Here is a 17,706-nt window from a genome sequence, read left to right on the forward strand (position 1 = left end):
CTATCCATTGCTTAAAAGAGGGGCCAAATCCAATTATTTTCACTTTATAAAAAAGGAAGGTCAACTCAACTCTATCAACTATAGGACCAATATTATTCCTACTCTTCCACATAATATGTAATAACCTGCACAGATCGTCAGCTGAACACCTGTTCTTGACAAACCCAACCTGGTCCATGTATACAAGGCTAGGAAGCACCGTCTCTAATCTAGCAGCAAGTTTTTTTCATCTACATTCATTGATAAAATTGGCCAATAATTTCCACAATATTTTGAGTCTTTTTCTTTTTTATGGAGTAAGGTAACAACAGCTGATCTCATATTAACTGGCAATCTACCTCTCTGTAAGGCATCCTGGTAAACGGCTAATAATCTTGGAGCAAGATCTGTCATGACTCACGTCATGGCAGCCCCTCCTTCTCCTCTGTTGTCTGTTTTCCTGTGTCTGTCTGATCCTCCTGTTTCTCCCCTCTGTCTGTGTTCTCTGTGTGTGGGTGTGGCCAACCCTCTCTTGCAGGTAGCACCAGGTGAAACTCATTTCCCGCAATCTGTCCACTCTATAAAGCCTCTGGATTTCCAGCCATTCATCGCCAGATCGTACCATCAGCAAGAGCGTTCACTTCTGCCTGCCTGCCTGCCTGCCTGCCTGCCTGCCTGCCTGCCTTGCTTTGCCTTGTCTTGCCTGCCTGCCAATCCCAGCCGTGAGTTCCTCTCCCTCTGAGCTTATCTCCCCGTTGGACGCAGACCGCATGGTGACACGGGTCCACCATTACATGTGGGGACGCCTAACAAAGAGACTGAGATTCACCTGCCACCGTCACCTAACCACGTGGGATTTCTGGATTCTCCAAACCCCTCCCCCCCTGCACATTGATTCACTGTGTCTTGCATTTGGGTCCGGTCCCTGTTATCTATGACAGAACGATCTGGCCTAAAGCATGGACCCAGCAGACACAGACCCAGCTCAGCAGCTCACGAGCCTTCGCCACGCTGTGGCCACTCAGGGGGCTCTGCTTGGTCAGCATGACCAGTCTCTTCGGAAAATCATGGAATCCTTGTCGGACCTGGCTTCCGGACTCACTCGGATGGAGAGACAGCTGCAGACACCACCCCCACCTGCCCCGGTTCTCAACCCACCTCCAGCAGTACCAGTGGGCGCTTTTCATCCCCGTGAACCTTTTGTTCCTGCACCCGAGCGCTACGAGGGTAATTCAGGTGACTGTAGGTCATTCTTATTTCAATGCTCTCTGGTATTTGAATTGCAACCCTTGACCTACTGTAATGACAGAGCCAAAATAGCCTATGTGTTGGGTTTGTTAACTGGGAGGGCTAGGTCTTGGGGTACTGCTTTCTGGCACAGCCCACATACAGTTAATGCTACCTTTGACGAATTCTCAGCAGATATGTCCTCTGTGTTTGACCACCCTGTAGCTAGTAGTGACGCTAGCAATCGGCTGCTTAGCCTTCGGCAGGGTTCCCTTAGCGCCGCCAACTACTCTATTGAATTCCGTACGTTGGCGGCTGAACTGGGGTGGGATGATAGGGCTCTGCAGAGTATTTTCATGAAGGGGTTAAATGAGGCCGTTAAAGACAGCATAGTGGGGAGAGCTGAGACTAAAGATTTGCAGGAGCTAGTAGCATTAGCCATCAAGGTCGACAACAGGTTGAGAGAGAGACGTAGGGAGATTGCAGGGCTCCCAAACTGGTTCCCCTGGTACTGCTGCTGCTACTGGATGGTCCTACCGGTTTCCTGAGACCAAGACCTCCAACACCAGCTCCTCCATTCCACCTCCACGAGCCGAAGAACCCATGCAGCTGGGCCGAAATCGACTCACACCCACCGAGCGGAACAGAAGATTTAAAGAAGGCCTGTGTATCTATTGTGGAGAACCTGGACATCGACTAGCAGCATGTCCTCTACGGTTAAGACCCGCAGCCTCACCAGTCACAGACGGGGTTCTGGTGAGTAGCACAGTATTACCCTGTTTCCCCCGAAGACGCATAAACATTGATGCTAGTATTTTCCTTAATGGTAATACCTATAGACTTGAGGCTCTAGTCGATTCAGGTTCTGACTCCAACCTACTTGACTCTAACTTTGTTAGACACAATCAGATAGCCACTGAACTAATTGACCCTCCCCTCAAAGTAAACGCCCTCAATGGAGATTTGTTAGCTCACATTTCCGAGCAAACCCTGCAGTTACCTCTCCTGTTGGCTGGCAACCACAGAGAGAATATATCTTTTCACGTAATGCCTTCCTCTCATGCTCCCCTAGTGCTCGGCCTTCCATGGCTGCAGATTCATAACCCTGTGATCGACTGGGCCGCTGGCAAGATTGTTAGTTGGAGCTCATTCTGCCATTCCTCCTGTCTCAAATCAGCTCAGCCCTCATGTTCCTTAAAGAAAGGTGTTGCTCCACCAGAGCCCCCTGACATCTCCTCTGTGCCTCCTGTTTATCATGACCTGGCTGAGGTCTTCTGCAAGCACAGGGCCCTGTCTTTACCTCCTCACAGGCCATACGACTGCGCCATCGACCTACTGCCTGGAGCCCCCCTTCCTACCAGCCGGCTCTACAACCTCTCAGCCCCGGAACGCGAAGCCATGGAAAGGTACATCACGGATTCTCTGGACTCAGGTATCATCCGACCCTCTTCCTCTCCACTAGGAGCTGGATTTTTCTTTGTGGAGAAAAAAGACAAGACTCTGAGACCTTGTATTGACTTTCGTGGCTTGAACAATATTACAGTTAAAAACAAGTATCCTTTGCCTCTGATCAACTCTGCCTTTGTGCCTCTCCATGGTGCTACCATTTTTACTAAGCTGGACTTGCGTAATGCCTACCACTTGGTCCGCGTCAGAGAAGGGGACGAGTGGAAAACGGCTTTTAACACCCCGTTAGGTCACTTTGAGTACCTTGTTATGCCGTTTGGCCTAACTAACGCCCCAGCAGTTTTTCAAGCTCTTGTTAATGACTTGCTGAGAGATTTTTTGAACCACTCTGTTTTCGTCTACATAGATGATATCCTGATTTTCTCGCGCAACCTCGAGGAGCACATTGTGCATGTGCGGCAGGTCCTCCAGAGGTTGTTGGAGAATAAGTTGTTTGTCAAGCATGAAAAGTGTGAGTTTCATGCTTCCTCAGTGACCTTTCTAGGTTACATTCTGGAGTGTGGACAAGTGCGGGCCGACCCGGCCAAGATCCAGGCAGTCATGGAGTGGCCACAGCCTAACTCACGGAAGCAGCTCCAGAGATTCTTGGGCTTTGCTAATTTCTACAGACGGTTCGTGAGGAACTACAGCCAGGTAGTAGCCCCACTCACAAAACTAACCTCTCTGTCTGTCCCATTTGTTTGGTCTCCTGCGGCTGAGAAGGCGTTCTGTGAGTTGAAGAGACGCTTTTCCTCAGCTCCCATACTGGTGCAGCCTGATCCATCTCGCCAATTCGTCGTTGAAGTAGACGCCTCGGATCTTGGCGTGGGAGCTGTCCTGTCGCAAAGAGCCGAAGGAGACGACAAGCTTCACCCCTGTGCCTTCTTTTCCAAGAAGCTTTCACCTGCGGAGCAGAACTACGATGTCGGCAACAGAGAGTTGCTAGCGGTTAAGCTAGCCCTGGAAGAGTGGCGCCATTGGCTGGAGGGAGCAGAGTCACCATTTACGGTATGGACAGATCACAAAAACCTGGCATACATTCAGACAGTTAAACGGTTAAACTCCCGCCAAGCACGTTGGGCCCTCTTTTTTGGTCGCTTTAACTTCAACCTCTCCTATAGACCTGGTAGCAAGAACATTAAACCTGACGCTCTCTCCAGACAGTTTAACCCAGACACTGACAGACCCGTAGCTCCCGATACTATCCTCCCCTTGTCATGCCAGGTGGGCTCTCTAACATGGGAGATTGAGTCCTTGGTAAGGACGGCTCTTCAAAGTAACCCAGATCCTGGTGGTGGTCCCCAGGGTCGTCTGTTTGTACCTGTCCCTGTCCGTCCTCAGGTTCTGCAGTGGGGACACACTTCACGTTTCGCCTGTCACCCTGCAGTCTCCCGCACCCTGCTCCTGATCCAACGCCATTTCTGGTGGCCATCCATCGCTGCTGACACACGGGAGTATGTGAGGTCTTGTACCATCTGCGCTCGAGGCAAAACTACTCATCGCCCTCCTGCTGGTCTCCTGCATCCGTTCCCAGTGCCCAGCCGCCCATGGTCCCACAAGCTCTGGATTTTGTGACTGGATTACCCCTATCTGAAGGTAATGACACCATATTGACTATTGTGGACCGTTTTTCCAAGGCTGTACATTTCGTTGCCCTTGCCAAACTACCCTCAGCTGCAGAGACTGCTGAGCTGCTGGTCAACCATGTGTTCCGGATTCATGGGATACCCTTGGACATTGTATCTGATAGAGGCCCTCAATTCACCTCTCGAGTATGGAAAGAGTTTTGCCGGGCGCTGGGAGCCACTGTCAGCCTTTCCTCCGGTCATCATCCCCAGTCCAATGGCCAGACCGAAAGGGCAAATCAAGACCTGGAAACTGTCCTGAGATGCATCTGCGCTCACAACCCAGCTTCGTGGAGTTCCCATCTCACCTGGGTTGAATACTCACACAACTCCCTGACTTCATCTGCCACAGGTATGACACCTTTCGAAGCTTCGCTTGGCTACTTACCACCTCTCTTCCCCTCTCAGGAGATCGAAATCGCTGTGCCATCAGTCAAGCACCACCTGCGCAGGATCCGCAGGATCTGGAAGGACTCCAGGGCGGCTCTCCTGCGCACTCGTGAGCAGAATCAGAGGTTGGCTGACAGACGGCGGACTCCGGCTCCAGTGTACAGGTCTGGTCAAAAGGTTTGGCTTAACACTAAGGACATCCCACTCAATGTGGAATCCAAAAAACTGTCTCCCCGTTTTATTGGGCCATTCGAAGTGGAAAGTGTCATTAATCCTGCTGCCATTCGCCTGAAACTTCCTCAGTCTCTCAGGATACATCCTACATTCCACGTCTCCCAGCTGAAGCCGGTCTCTACCAGCGACCTATGCCCTCCTACCGTCACCCCTCCACCCCCCCGGCTCATTGATGGTCACCCTGCCTTCTCTGTCCGGCGGATTATGGACGTCCGTCGCAGGGGTAGGGGCTACCAATATCTGGCGGATTGGGAGGGGTATGGCCCTGAAGAGCGGAGCTGGATCGCTCGGGGCCTCATTCTGGACCCCTCACTCCTCCGGGAGTTTTATGAGAAGCACCCAGACAAGCCTGGGAGACCTCCTGGAGGCGGTCATTGAGGGGGGGGGTACTGTCATGACTCACGTCATGGCAGCCCCTCCTTCTCCTCTGTTGTCTGTTTTCCTGTGTCTGTCTGATCCTCCTGTTTCTCCCCTCTGTCTGTGTTCTCTGTGTGTGGGTGTGGCCAACCCTCTCTTGCAGGTAGCACCAGGTGAAACTCATTTCCCGCAATCTGTCCACTCTATAAAGCCTCTGGATTTCCAGCCATTCATCGCCAGATCGTACCATCAGCAAGAGCGTTCACTTCTGCCTGCCTGCCTGCCTGCCTGCCTGCCTGCCTGCCTGCCTGCCTTGCTTTGCCTTGTCTTGCCTGCCTGCCTGATTGACTGCCGTCAATCCCAGCCGTGAGTTCCTCTCCCTCTGAGCTTATCTCCCCGTTGGACGCAGACCGCATGGTGACACGGGTCCACCATTACATGTGGGGACGCCTAACAAAGAGACTGAGATTCACCTGCCACCGTCACCTAACCACGTGGGATTTCTGGATTCTCCAAACCCCTCCCCCCCTGCACATTGATTCACTGTGTCTTGCATTTGGGTCCGGTCCCTGTTATCTATGACAAGATCTTCCAATCCAATGTAATCTCTCCTCCTAATGAGTTTCTTTGTTCTTCAGTTAGAGAAGGAATATTAATAGAAGTCAATTTTGATTCCTCCACATGTCCTTGATATGTGTATATCTCTTGATAAAATGTCATATACTTCATTAATATCTCTTTTATTTGTAACCGGTTTGTTATTTTTATCAAATACATACAGAATGATATTACAAGTTTGCATCTGTTTCACCATATTTGCTAACACTTTACCTGCCTTCTCACCCTGCTCATAGTATTTTTGGTTCGTACAGAATAACGCATATTCACCTTTTCTTTTGTAAAATGTTGTTCATCTCACATTTTAATTTATTTAACTTATTCCATATCTCTTGCTCAGGGTGACACGTGTTGTTTTCAAAGTTCTTTAATGTCTAATTTCAATAATTTATGCCTCTCAGCTTTTTTAATCAGAGAACTATTGTCATGATTCTGGTTGTGCTTCTGTGGTTTCCTGTTTTATTTTGAAGTTTTACCCTCATGTGTTCTGTGTTGCTCTTCACATCCTCCCATTGTTTGATTTCCCACCCTTTTTCTGTGTCCACCTGTGTCTTGTCTGTAATTATCCCTTGTGTGTATATAGTGGCTGTGTCCAAATTCAGGGGCTGCAGCCCACGAAGGGCGCATTTGAAGGCCAATTACGTCACAACACCGCGCGAAGGCTGTCCAAATTCAAAGGCTCCTTCAAATGCAGCCCACAAATGCAGCCTGCCCGTCCCTCTTTTTGGAGGACGCACCGCTACTATCCTTCGCGGCCTGCTATATCCCAAGATCCTTTGCGCACCGCTGCTCAGTCCCGAAACAGAAGAGGAAGGCTAGACCGTCCCATTTAACAACGGTGGATGCGGCCTTCAAGGTCTCTCCGAAGGACCCGGCCTTTGCGGCCTACGGAGGCCGGGTCCTTGAAGGCTGCAGCCCCTGAATTGTGTGTGCTCCCTCATGTCTTTGTCAGTTTGTCCTGTGTTCCACCTGTCTTATCCACTTGTGTTCCACCTGAGCCCGTTCCCCTGTCTTCCAGTGTCTTCCTGTGTTACCCGGTGGTATGTTTATGGTTTTTGTTCCTCTTGTTTTTTCCTGAGTTGTACTCCTGCTCCTTTTGGTTACTTTGTTTTAGCTTTTGTGTTTCTACTTTGTTTTTTTGGGATCTTTGCTTTTTGGTTGTTTTTGGATTCCTGATTTTTGGATATTCAGCTTTTGTAAAGTAAAGCTCGCCCTTTGTTCTTTATCCTGCCTGCGTCCTTAGTTTGTTCTGTTACAGTTTCCTAAAAAGTGAGGTACCAAATGCAACACACCGACCAAAAATGGACCTAGCACATTTTTGGGCAACCATATCATGAGGTCATCAATATTATGCATCAGCTTTTTGTTCTTCAACAGAACTGCATGAAAGTGAAAGTAATATAGCTGGTGAATTAATTATTTAACAGGAAGGAAAAATTTGCATGAGTGGCACTTAGTGGCTGACTTTATCTGCAGTGGTACCGGGACAAACTATTATAGTATAAGAGCCGTTTCCTTGTTTGTTATTGACGTTATATAAATGTAATTTCTCATGCAGAAATCAGAGAGCAAACTTATTTTTTGCCACAGTGAAAATGTTATTTTTGAAAGGCTAAATGCCAACAAATGTAGATGTACAAAATATTTCATTAGGTAAAAACATGTGGATTTTGTAAAATTATCACATCGATCTTTTTTCAATATATTTGGACTCTTGGACTTTTCAAGTGCTCTGAAATTATTAGAAGTGTTTGGATTACATGAGTCAGAAGCAATCCTATGCAAAACAAAATAAAGACAAAAACATTTGCACTTTTTTTTACGTATTTCTGCAAATGTGAAAAGCATGTTAGAGCAATTTTTGGTAAAGCGATGATGATATCTAGTCCCTGTTGAGTCCGCTTTGAATGCTCCACAGATGGTGGGATTTCCCAAACTGAATAAATACTGCACATATAAACACATATAAATGCTTAGCTAGCTCGAAGTTGTTATAACTAAAATACCTGCTGAAGAATAATATTTTCCACGGACAGTTTTAGTTAGGCCACTACATTTCTGCAACTTCATGTGAAGTAACTTCATAGTGTTAAAAATTCCATTAGCTGAAATGTATGGAAAACATATCGATGTAATCATTTCCAAAATCCACAACATGTTTTTACCAAACAAAATGTTCTCCTTCAATATGTTTAATCACAAAAACAACAGTTTCACATCCAGTGGCAGATGATAAAAGAGATGCAATCAGTTTATAAAAGTGTGTTCTCAAACATCCTCTGCGTATCTTGGGAGGTTTTAGAGGCCAAACACATCATCAGCATTACAGTGCATCTCTTTGTTCTTATTCATTGGACATCCCAACAGGTCCCCCACGCTCATCTGGCGCTGCTGGGCTGTTGAATCAACTAGAGGACTACTAGATTTTGTCCCACATTTTGTCAGCGTGCGTCCACAGACACAAAGAGCACAGACAGATCTGGGGAGCAAGAGCCGCCATGCGCGCCCTCTAAACTCCGCTCTAACTGTCTAAACCTGGCTGTGATAACACATGAAGCAAGAATCTGTTACTACAATGCCTTTTCATCTCCTGTAGTACTCGTGTAGTACTTAGCTAAAATAGAGAGTTTGTGAACCGGAAGTCCCCGGCATTTAGTTTATGTACTACGAAAACGGAGGCTAAAAAAAAAAAAAAAAAAAACAACAACTCTTAAACAATGAAACTGTTAAACAAGTTGGCAGGGGAAGAAATGTTTCCCTTCTCTGGGCGGAGCAGCTTGGGAGATGACAGGAGACAGGTCAAGGATGAACCAATTTTAATAACTGTGTATGCTGCTGGGTGGCTTAACCTATAATAATATAACCTAGCTACAACTTTATACTATTGATATCAAATAAAGTAAAGTAACCAGTAGGGCTAACGCTAACTAAACAAAAGCTTTACAATAAATGTAGTGGGATAGAAGTGTAATATTTGCCACTGAGATATAATGGGGTAGAAGAATATGGTTTAGGTTTAAAGGGTATCTATGCTGTATGTGCTATGTTTTTTGTGAGAGAAGCGCTGGCACCCTGCAATTGAATGAATGAACGTGTTTACAGTGGAATCTAAGCAAACCCCCAGGAGGAAGGGTGACTCCCAGAGGCTGGGAATCGACTGGGAACTGGCTGGCAGTTGGATGGGAGGGGAAAATCGAGTTAGTTAAAGACACCCCTTCAAGCAGGTATCCCTGTTGTAAGGGAAAATGCAAATCCCTGCTGGGCTGGGCTGACATAACAAGTCAGACAGACTTGAGACCTGGTCCCACACTGCTGTGGGATGGCATCCCATTCTACAACCAGCATTTGTCGCAAGTCAGCCAACATGGTTGTGTTGGTCACTCTGGCACGAACAGCACGCCCAAGCAGATCCCACAAATGTTCAATGGGGTTGAGGTCAGGACTGCTGGTGGTCCATTCCATCCTCTCCACTCCCAAATTCTGGAGGTAGTCCCTGAGAAACCCCACTCTGTGTTACCAGGCTGGTGACCAGCATAACCTCCCTCTTATGCTGGTCACCAGCCTGGTAACAGGCTGTTGTGGCTGTGTATGGTTCTTCCACACGTTACTGAGGCTCCAGTTTGTTAAATTAATAAATTGTTAATTGCCAATATGTCTTGTTTCTTCAGACTTCAGTCATCCAATCCACCAAACAACACCAAACAAGAGTCAATAGCAGAATAAACTGTTTGGTAGAGAAGATTTGGCACATTTTGTCATGGGCGCAACCCACATACTCAGCTCTGCTGCTCATCCCACAAATGCATGTTCCTTACAAATGTGGCACCATTTAAGGGGATTAAACGGGCTTTTCAGTGGTATAAGATTTATTGCCAAGAAGCATTGTTACAACAGAGAAATAATCTACCAATACCAAACACAAATTTCCTTACTTTTTGTGCTATGTTTACATTTATTAAGTAGGGGAGAAAGGGGTAAGTCAAGCCAGTGGGTAAAATGAGCAACCCCCCATATCTAGGTAACCATGAACAAAAGTATTCATGTAACCACAAATTAAGGAAGTATACTTCACATTTCTCAATTCATGCTGGAAATAGCACATGAAACAGTGGTGAGCAAACCAGAGCAAAATAAATGATAATTGTCAAGCTAAGTAAATTCATCATGTTTCTAAAGATAGAATTCTTTTATTGTCATTGTAAGCTCATCTTATAATGAAATCACAGATGCATCTCAGTCGGTGCAATACAATATGACATAACATAAAAACATACAAGAATGTCACAATAATAAAATAAATAAATAAATATATATATATATATACAATGTATGTAAATCTGAGGTTTAGTGAGAGTCTGGAGTTCTATTAAAAATAAACATATCTAAATAAACAATAAAAATATGTATTGTACTGATAGTGTGCAAAATATGTAGTGGTGTTGAATGTATTTTAAGTACTTTTTGGAGCTGAGCGAACGGATGGCCGTTGGAAAAAAACTGTCTCTGTATCTGTTGGTGCGTGTTTTGATGGATCTTAAATGTCTGCCAGAGGGCAAGAGTTCAAAAAGTTGGTGACCGGGGTGTGTGGAGTCGCTGATTGTTTTGGTTCTGCTAAGGTAGCGGGACATGGCAATGTCCTTCAGAGAGGGCAGAGGGCAGCCAGTGATTCGTTCTGCTGTTTTGACGACCCTCTGCAGAGCTTTTTTATCTGCAGCAGAGCAGCCTTCGTACCACACTGAGATGCAGTACGTCAGCAGACTCTCGATGGTCGCCCAGTAGAAAGACACCATCAGCTTCCTCTCTGTGTCATTCCTCCTGAGCACTCTGAGGAAGTAGAGTCTCTGTTGTGTTCTCTTGATGGTGGCAGAGGTGTTGGCAGACCAGGAGAGGTCCTTGGAGATGAGGACTCCCAGGAATTTGAAGGACTCTACCCTCTCCACACTAACTCCATTTATTTATTTATTCCAGGTGGGTCAGTGCTGTGTGAGTTGCGATGGCGATTGCATCCTCCGTGGACCCGTTTGCCCTGTAAGCAAACTGGTGTGGATCGTGTAACGGAGGCAGGCTTGTTTTGATGTGATGCAGGACCAGTTTCTCAAAGCATTTAATTTCAAAGCATTATCAATCCTGTATGTCAAATAAAATTGTTGTTTTGGACATTAGTACATGCTAATTTCAGTCAGTGTAAGCTACAAAACAAGGCAATCAGCTAACATAAATTTAGTTAGGAGCTTCTGTGTCAAACAGTTTTGTCAAACACACACACAAATATTTAGACATACGTTCTCTCTTAATACACAAAGATTACAGGTAAATCTTTACTGAAAAATGTGCATGTTTAATAAGCTGACACAAACATATGGTTTTATTTAAAAGCATGGGGTTTCCTTTTTTTAAATTGATGTCATTAATAAAATTATTTGTTTTTGTATCCTTTATATACCGGTATTTATCGGTGGCCGTTCAATTTACACTGACCCCATACTCATTTTACCACCACTTTGGGGCAAGTTGTGCCAAAGGACTATTTTTTTTTGATTGGTCATTGTTCTGAAACAATCATAATTAGATAACTTGTTTTAATTGCCATGGGTACAAAACAACCAGAGGTATATCTAGTAACTATTATTTGAATCCAATACACTTTCATTTTGTATAGCTGATTAAAAGCGCTGCCTTACACACATCAATACATCAACTATATTTAAACACTTCAGCAAGCACTTTGACACTGACTAGAGACTGGTTGAATGACTTGCCTGAAATGATCATCAAAGTAAATGAACCAGTTTAAGCTGTTTAAGTAGTTGTTAGCCAAATGAATGCATGAGTTTGAGTTTCACACGTAGTGAGATAAATGGAAACAAATGACCAAGGTATTAAAAAACATTAACAAATCTAAAACACTACACCATCTTTTGGAAAGTATATACATTTTGAACTAAATGTGCTGTAACATGCAACATTACTGATTTGGGCTTTTTAAAGTAGAACTGTACACAGAGGGGATGAATGTGGTGTGTGAGGTTAATGGTCTATGGTGTGATTTAGCAGGATGGAGGCTGTGGGGGGTGGGTTCACACTTTGTGTGTGACATGGTGGAACTGTGGGGTGTTTGACCAGCTGACCCTCTGCAGGTCTGCCCTGCCTCAACATCCATCTGCTCTGCCTGCTGTCTTCAGACTTCTGTGGAAGGAACGGCGGCCGGCTCCTCCCCAGCCCACTGTTGATCTTGTTTACCTGCATTTAACTACTCATTGAGCTACGCATAATGATTTCCAGTGTGCAAGTTACAGGGCATCTGTGCCTGGTATCCAATTTGTCCCATTAGAGCTATAAAAAAAAGGGAAAATATATTTTAACCATATAGTTTAAAGTATTGAAATGCAATATTTAAACCACTTAAATAGATATTTTACAATGTGCCAAATGATGATGTGAAACGGTCTGACAATGTGAAATGGATCAGTCACAATGTTGAAACTACAGAGAATTGTCACCTGAATGTGCAGCTCTTCGCTGTTTTATATGGCTTTATAGGCTAAGCACATTGTTTCGCTGTTCGGCCTACAACATACTGTTTTGGTTCACTCTCACCTCTCTCAAACAGTAGCATCATTGTTGACTATAGCAGCCTACCAATTTCAGGGGAAAAGCTTTGATAAATCCACTGCACACATACAGTACATGCTTAGCACCAAACATACTGGAGATTTTAGCTAAAGGGCCATTTTTCTCCAGAGTTGGTAGAGACCAAAAACTGAGCTAAAGGAGAGTGAATATTGGACTTACATTTGCCAGGTAGCTAGAAACATGACTCCAAATGAATGATAGTGTACTCCATAATGTGTTCTTCCATAGCTTTTGTCAAGGCTGGTGAGAAGCCCCGACAGCACACAAATCCAGCTTGGGACTGGCAGCTACTGGCCGACCTAGGGAGAGCTCAGATTCCCAGACACCACAGTGACCACACTTGGTTTTCCTGTCAGAACCAATGTTGTGATGACTACCTTCACTGAGTAATGGTATTCTTGGGCAAAAATGACCAAATACAGTGGTGCTTGAAAGTTTGTGAACCCTTTAGAATTTTCTGTATTTCTGCATAAATATGACCTAAAACAACATCAGATTTTCACACAAGTCCTATAAGTAGATAAAGAGAACCCAATTAAACAAATGAGACAAAAATATTATACTTGGCCATTTATGTATTGAGGAAAATTACCCAATATTACATATCTGTGAGTGGCAAAAGTATGTGAACCTCTAGGATTGGCAGTTAATTTGAAGGTGAAATTAGAGTCAGGTGTTTTCAATCAATGGGATGACAATCAGACAATCAGTGGGCGCCCTGTTCTATTTAAAGAACATGGATCTATCAAAGTCTGATCCTCACAACACTTTTGTTAAAGTGTATCATGGCACGAACAAAGGAGATTTCTGAGGACCTCAGAAAAAGTTGTTGATGCTCATCAGGTCAGAAAAGGTTACAAAACCATCTCTAAAGAGTTAGAGAACCCTATCCCCCGATCCAGTCAGACAGATTGTGTGCAAATGCATTGTTACCCTCCCCAGGAGTGGTTGACCAACAAAGATCACTCCAAGAGCAAGACGTATAATCGTCGGCGAGGTCACAAAGGACCCCAGGGTAACTTCTAAGCAACTAAAGGTCTCTCTCACATCGGCTATTATTAATTTTTATGAGTCCACCTTCAGGAGAACACTGAACAACAATGGTGTGCATGGCAGGGTTGCAAGGAGAAAGCCACTGCTCTCCAAAAAGAACATTGCTGCCCGTCTGCAGTTTGCTAAAGATCATGTGGACAAGCCAGAAAGCTATTTGAAAAATGTTTTGTGGACGGATGAGACCAAAATAGAACTTTTTGGTATAAATGAGAAGCGTTATGTTTGGAGAAAGGAAAACACTGCATTCCAGCTTAAGAACCTTATCCCATCTGTGAAACATGGTGGTGGTAGTATCATGGTTTGGACCTGTTTTACTGCATCTGGGCCAGGATGGTGTGCCATCATTGATGGAACAATGAATTCTGAATTGTACCAGCAAATTCTAAAGGAAAATGTCAGGACATCTGTTCGTGCACTGAATCTCAAGCGAATGTGGGTCATGCAGCAAGACAACGACCCTAAGCACACAAGTCGTTCTACCAAAGAATGGTTAAAGAAGAAGAATGTTTTGGAATGGCAGAGTCAAAGTCCTGACCTTAATCCAATCGAAATGTTGTGGAAGGACCTGAAGCGAGCAGTTCATGCGAGGAAACCCACCAACTTCCCAGAGTTGAAGCTTTTCTGTATGGAGGAATGGGCAAAAATTTCTCCAAGCCAATGTGCAGGACTAATCAACAGTTACCGGAAACGTTTAGTTGCAGTTATTGCTGCACAAGGTGGTCACACCAAATACTGACAGCAAAGGTTCTCATACATCTGCCACTCACAGATATGTAATATGTATGTAATATTTTCCTCAATAAATAAATGACCAAGTACAATATTTGTGTCTCATTTGTTTAATTGGGCTCTCTTTATCTACTTTTAGTACTTGCGTGAAAATCTGATGTTGTTTTAGGTCATATTTATGCAGAAATATAGAAAATTCTAAAGGGTTCACAAACTTTCAAGCACCACTTTATATAAAGTGAACGTGTGAGACTATATTATTCCACCACTGAATGGAATACTCCCCTGTACAACCACACTCCACACCCAACCCTCCCCCATAAATCCAATCACCAACAAACCCACACGCAGAGACCAAACCCCAGCAGGAGCAGGTGACAGTGGCCATGATAGTGACCTGCCAGAGGGTTGGAACAGAAAACAGAGGGGAGATGGGAAACACCTGGCTTGATGACAGAAGAGGAAGGGAGGACTAGGGTGCTCTGAATGCAGAGAAACAAAAAGTTTACTTCTTGCTTAATCTTCAAGAATAAATGGTGGCAGCACTGCTGATGCCAGCCTATGAAAAGAAATAGGCCTAAAGGATGCTATGCTTAATAAATCCAATAACTGTAAACCAATCCATATACAAAATGCAGTCCTTTTTCCCATGGTCAGAAATTGAATAAGTCAAAACCTAGTGTATGGCTGGACAGTGTATTGTCAATTTGCCATGTTATCACCACATTCTACATGGATAGTTAGTGGCAGTCTATACTGTGACTTCCAGGATAGTACATTTTCATCTGCAATTACCCTAATATTTCTTAAAATACTGAAGCATATCACATGACATGGTTGACTGGATTTAATGCAATTGCAAGAAGAATACTTTACAGAGAAAGATAAAGAAGGTTCAGAGTACAGAGTCAGTCTTCGGGGCGACCAGGAGGTCGGGGCAAGGGACAGAAGAAGTCCGGGGGACGACCAGGAGTTCGGGGTGCCTAGCAAGAGGCCGGCAGTGAAGACGGAAGCCCTCTGGAGGCCGGGAACCACTGGTAGAGGTCAGCCGGGCCACCGACGGTGAAATACTGGAAAAGGTCAACTTGGAACCGCTGGCTAGTGTTGGCCTGGTCGCCGACTGGGAACCTGGCTGGTTTGCTGGGCAGCAGTGAATCTGGGGAGCTGGGCAGATTTGGCTGTGGGGCACAGGCCAGGCTAGGCTCTGGAGCGCTGGGCAGAAAGAGTGCAGAGTGAGTGTACAAAATATGTGAGTAACAGTTCAGTTCAAGTTGTGATTTTAGAGGAGACTCTGCCTTGCCTCTGTATTCTTGTGTTGCAGAGGTCGATGGGGATGTGCTATCTCACTGATCGATTGCAAATGAGAGCTGTGCAGACTGAGGCTCCAGCTGTCCACAGAATGAGAGGACAAAAAAATCAATGAATGGATGCTTAAATCCCTCAACTCCAATCAGAGAGAACTCTGACTATAGTGAGAGGAATCAGTTTGGATTGAAATTCAATAAATGAAGGAGTCATGTAACTGTAATGCTAATAACATAGAACTAAACTTGTGATAGATACTGTATCTCTATATGAAAATGATCCAAAAATAGCTTCATATGGAGCAAAACCAACATCCATTGTCACACCTACAAAGACATGCTACTACACAGGGTTTCGTTATACAAGGACCATTTTTGCCTACGTGTACTCATGGGGCAGCTGTGGTTTATGAGGCGGAGTGTGTGCTCCTCCTATCTATATGTCCTTGGGCAAGACACTGAACCCCAAGTTTAAGTTTAAGCAGGCCATCGCTCTTGTGTGTGTGTGTGTGTGTGTGTGTGTGTGTGTGTGTGTGTGTGTGTGTGTGTGTGTGTGTGTGTGTGTGCGTGCGCACGCGCGAATTTTTCACCACATGTGACGTATGTTCCAAGTTTGGTAAGTTTTGGGGTATGTTCAGGCTGCCAAATATGCGATCTTGGAGGCAGGTGAAGAATAATAATAAACAATCCTTACAGATACAATAGGGCCTCCGCACTGTTAGTACTTGGGCCCTAATAAAAACTGGCAAAGATCCCCTGAACTGTACATCCTACCGACCGATTTCTCTCTTAGCCGTAGACGTTAAAATACTTGCAAAGGCCCTGGCTCGCAGAATGGAGTCGGTCATTCCTTCAGTCATATCGGAGGACCAGACGGGATTTATAAGGGGGAGGCACTCGTTCGCTAATATTGGAAGACTTCTCAGCATTATTCATACCTCGCACTCCCCTTCTGAACCGGAGGTTGTTATATCTCTCGATGCAGAGAAGGCTTTTGATAGGGTTGAGTCGTCCTATCTGACCCTTCCTTACAACGGTTACTTGTAATTATTCTATTCCTCCCCCCGCGTATCAGTTTGTACTAAAACCCAGCACTCTGAGAAACGATTCACGTTTTTTGATGAGTGGCCTCCGATATCTGAAAGATATGTATGTTAACGGTTGTTTTGCTACCTTCGAACAAATGCGTACAACCTTTAACTTCAGCAGCTCCGATTTTCTTAGATGTTTTCAATTACACGATATTGCCAGGACCCACTGCTCTCAATTCCCTTAGATCCCACCCCCAAGTGGCATAGATCTAATTCTTAAGGCTGAAACCTTACCTAAGTGCCACGTGTCTCACTTCTATAAACTCGTTTCTCCATCTTCAGATGCTGCTGTCAACAAAACTAGGGCCAGCTGGGAGAACGAACTGCGGGTTTCCCTGTCTGATGACTTTTGGGAGAAAGCCTTGCGAGCAGTCAGTTCTTCCTCCAGCTGTGCTAGGCTTAGCCTTATACAATTCAAAGTGGTGCACAGGTTCCACTACAGCAAGGCCAGGATAGCCAAGATTTATCTGGGCAGCGCGGATGAGGGATGCAGCAGATGCTCTCAGACCCCTTGTGATTTGACCCGAATGTTCTGGTGACGCCCCAAAGTGCTCAACTTCTGGCAGCTATATTTTGATACAATTTCGAAGGTTGTGGGGTTGAGGATCTGTCCATCCCCTCATATAGCAATATTCGGCAGGCCTCCAGACAAACTAAAGACGACGGCGACTCAAGCTGATATCATTGATTTACCTCTCTAATCACCTGGCGGGGAATTCTGAGTCTCTAGAAATCACCCTTACCACTGTCATCACGTTCCTGTATAATCAACGGACGGTAAACTAACCTAAGTTTGCCTGCCAACCTCTGACTAATAGACTATTGTGCACTTCACAGATGTGTTATTCTTTTGTTGCTTTGCTGAGCGCCTAGTCACCTTCTCCCCCTTTTACTAACCTACACATACACACACACACACACACACACTTCTTATCATATAAATTACCTGAATGCATTCCATAATATTCTCTTTCTATGTTGTCACTTCTCAGAGTTTTGTCTGCACCCATATGGCTGTGA

The sequence above is a fragment of the Pagrus pagrus genome (assembly GCF_965226575.1).
Source record: "Pagrus pagrus genome assembly, chromosome: 4".
Lineage (NCBI taxonomy): Eukaryota > Metazoa > Chordata > Actinopteri > Spariformes > Sparidae > Pagrus > Pagrus pagrus.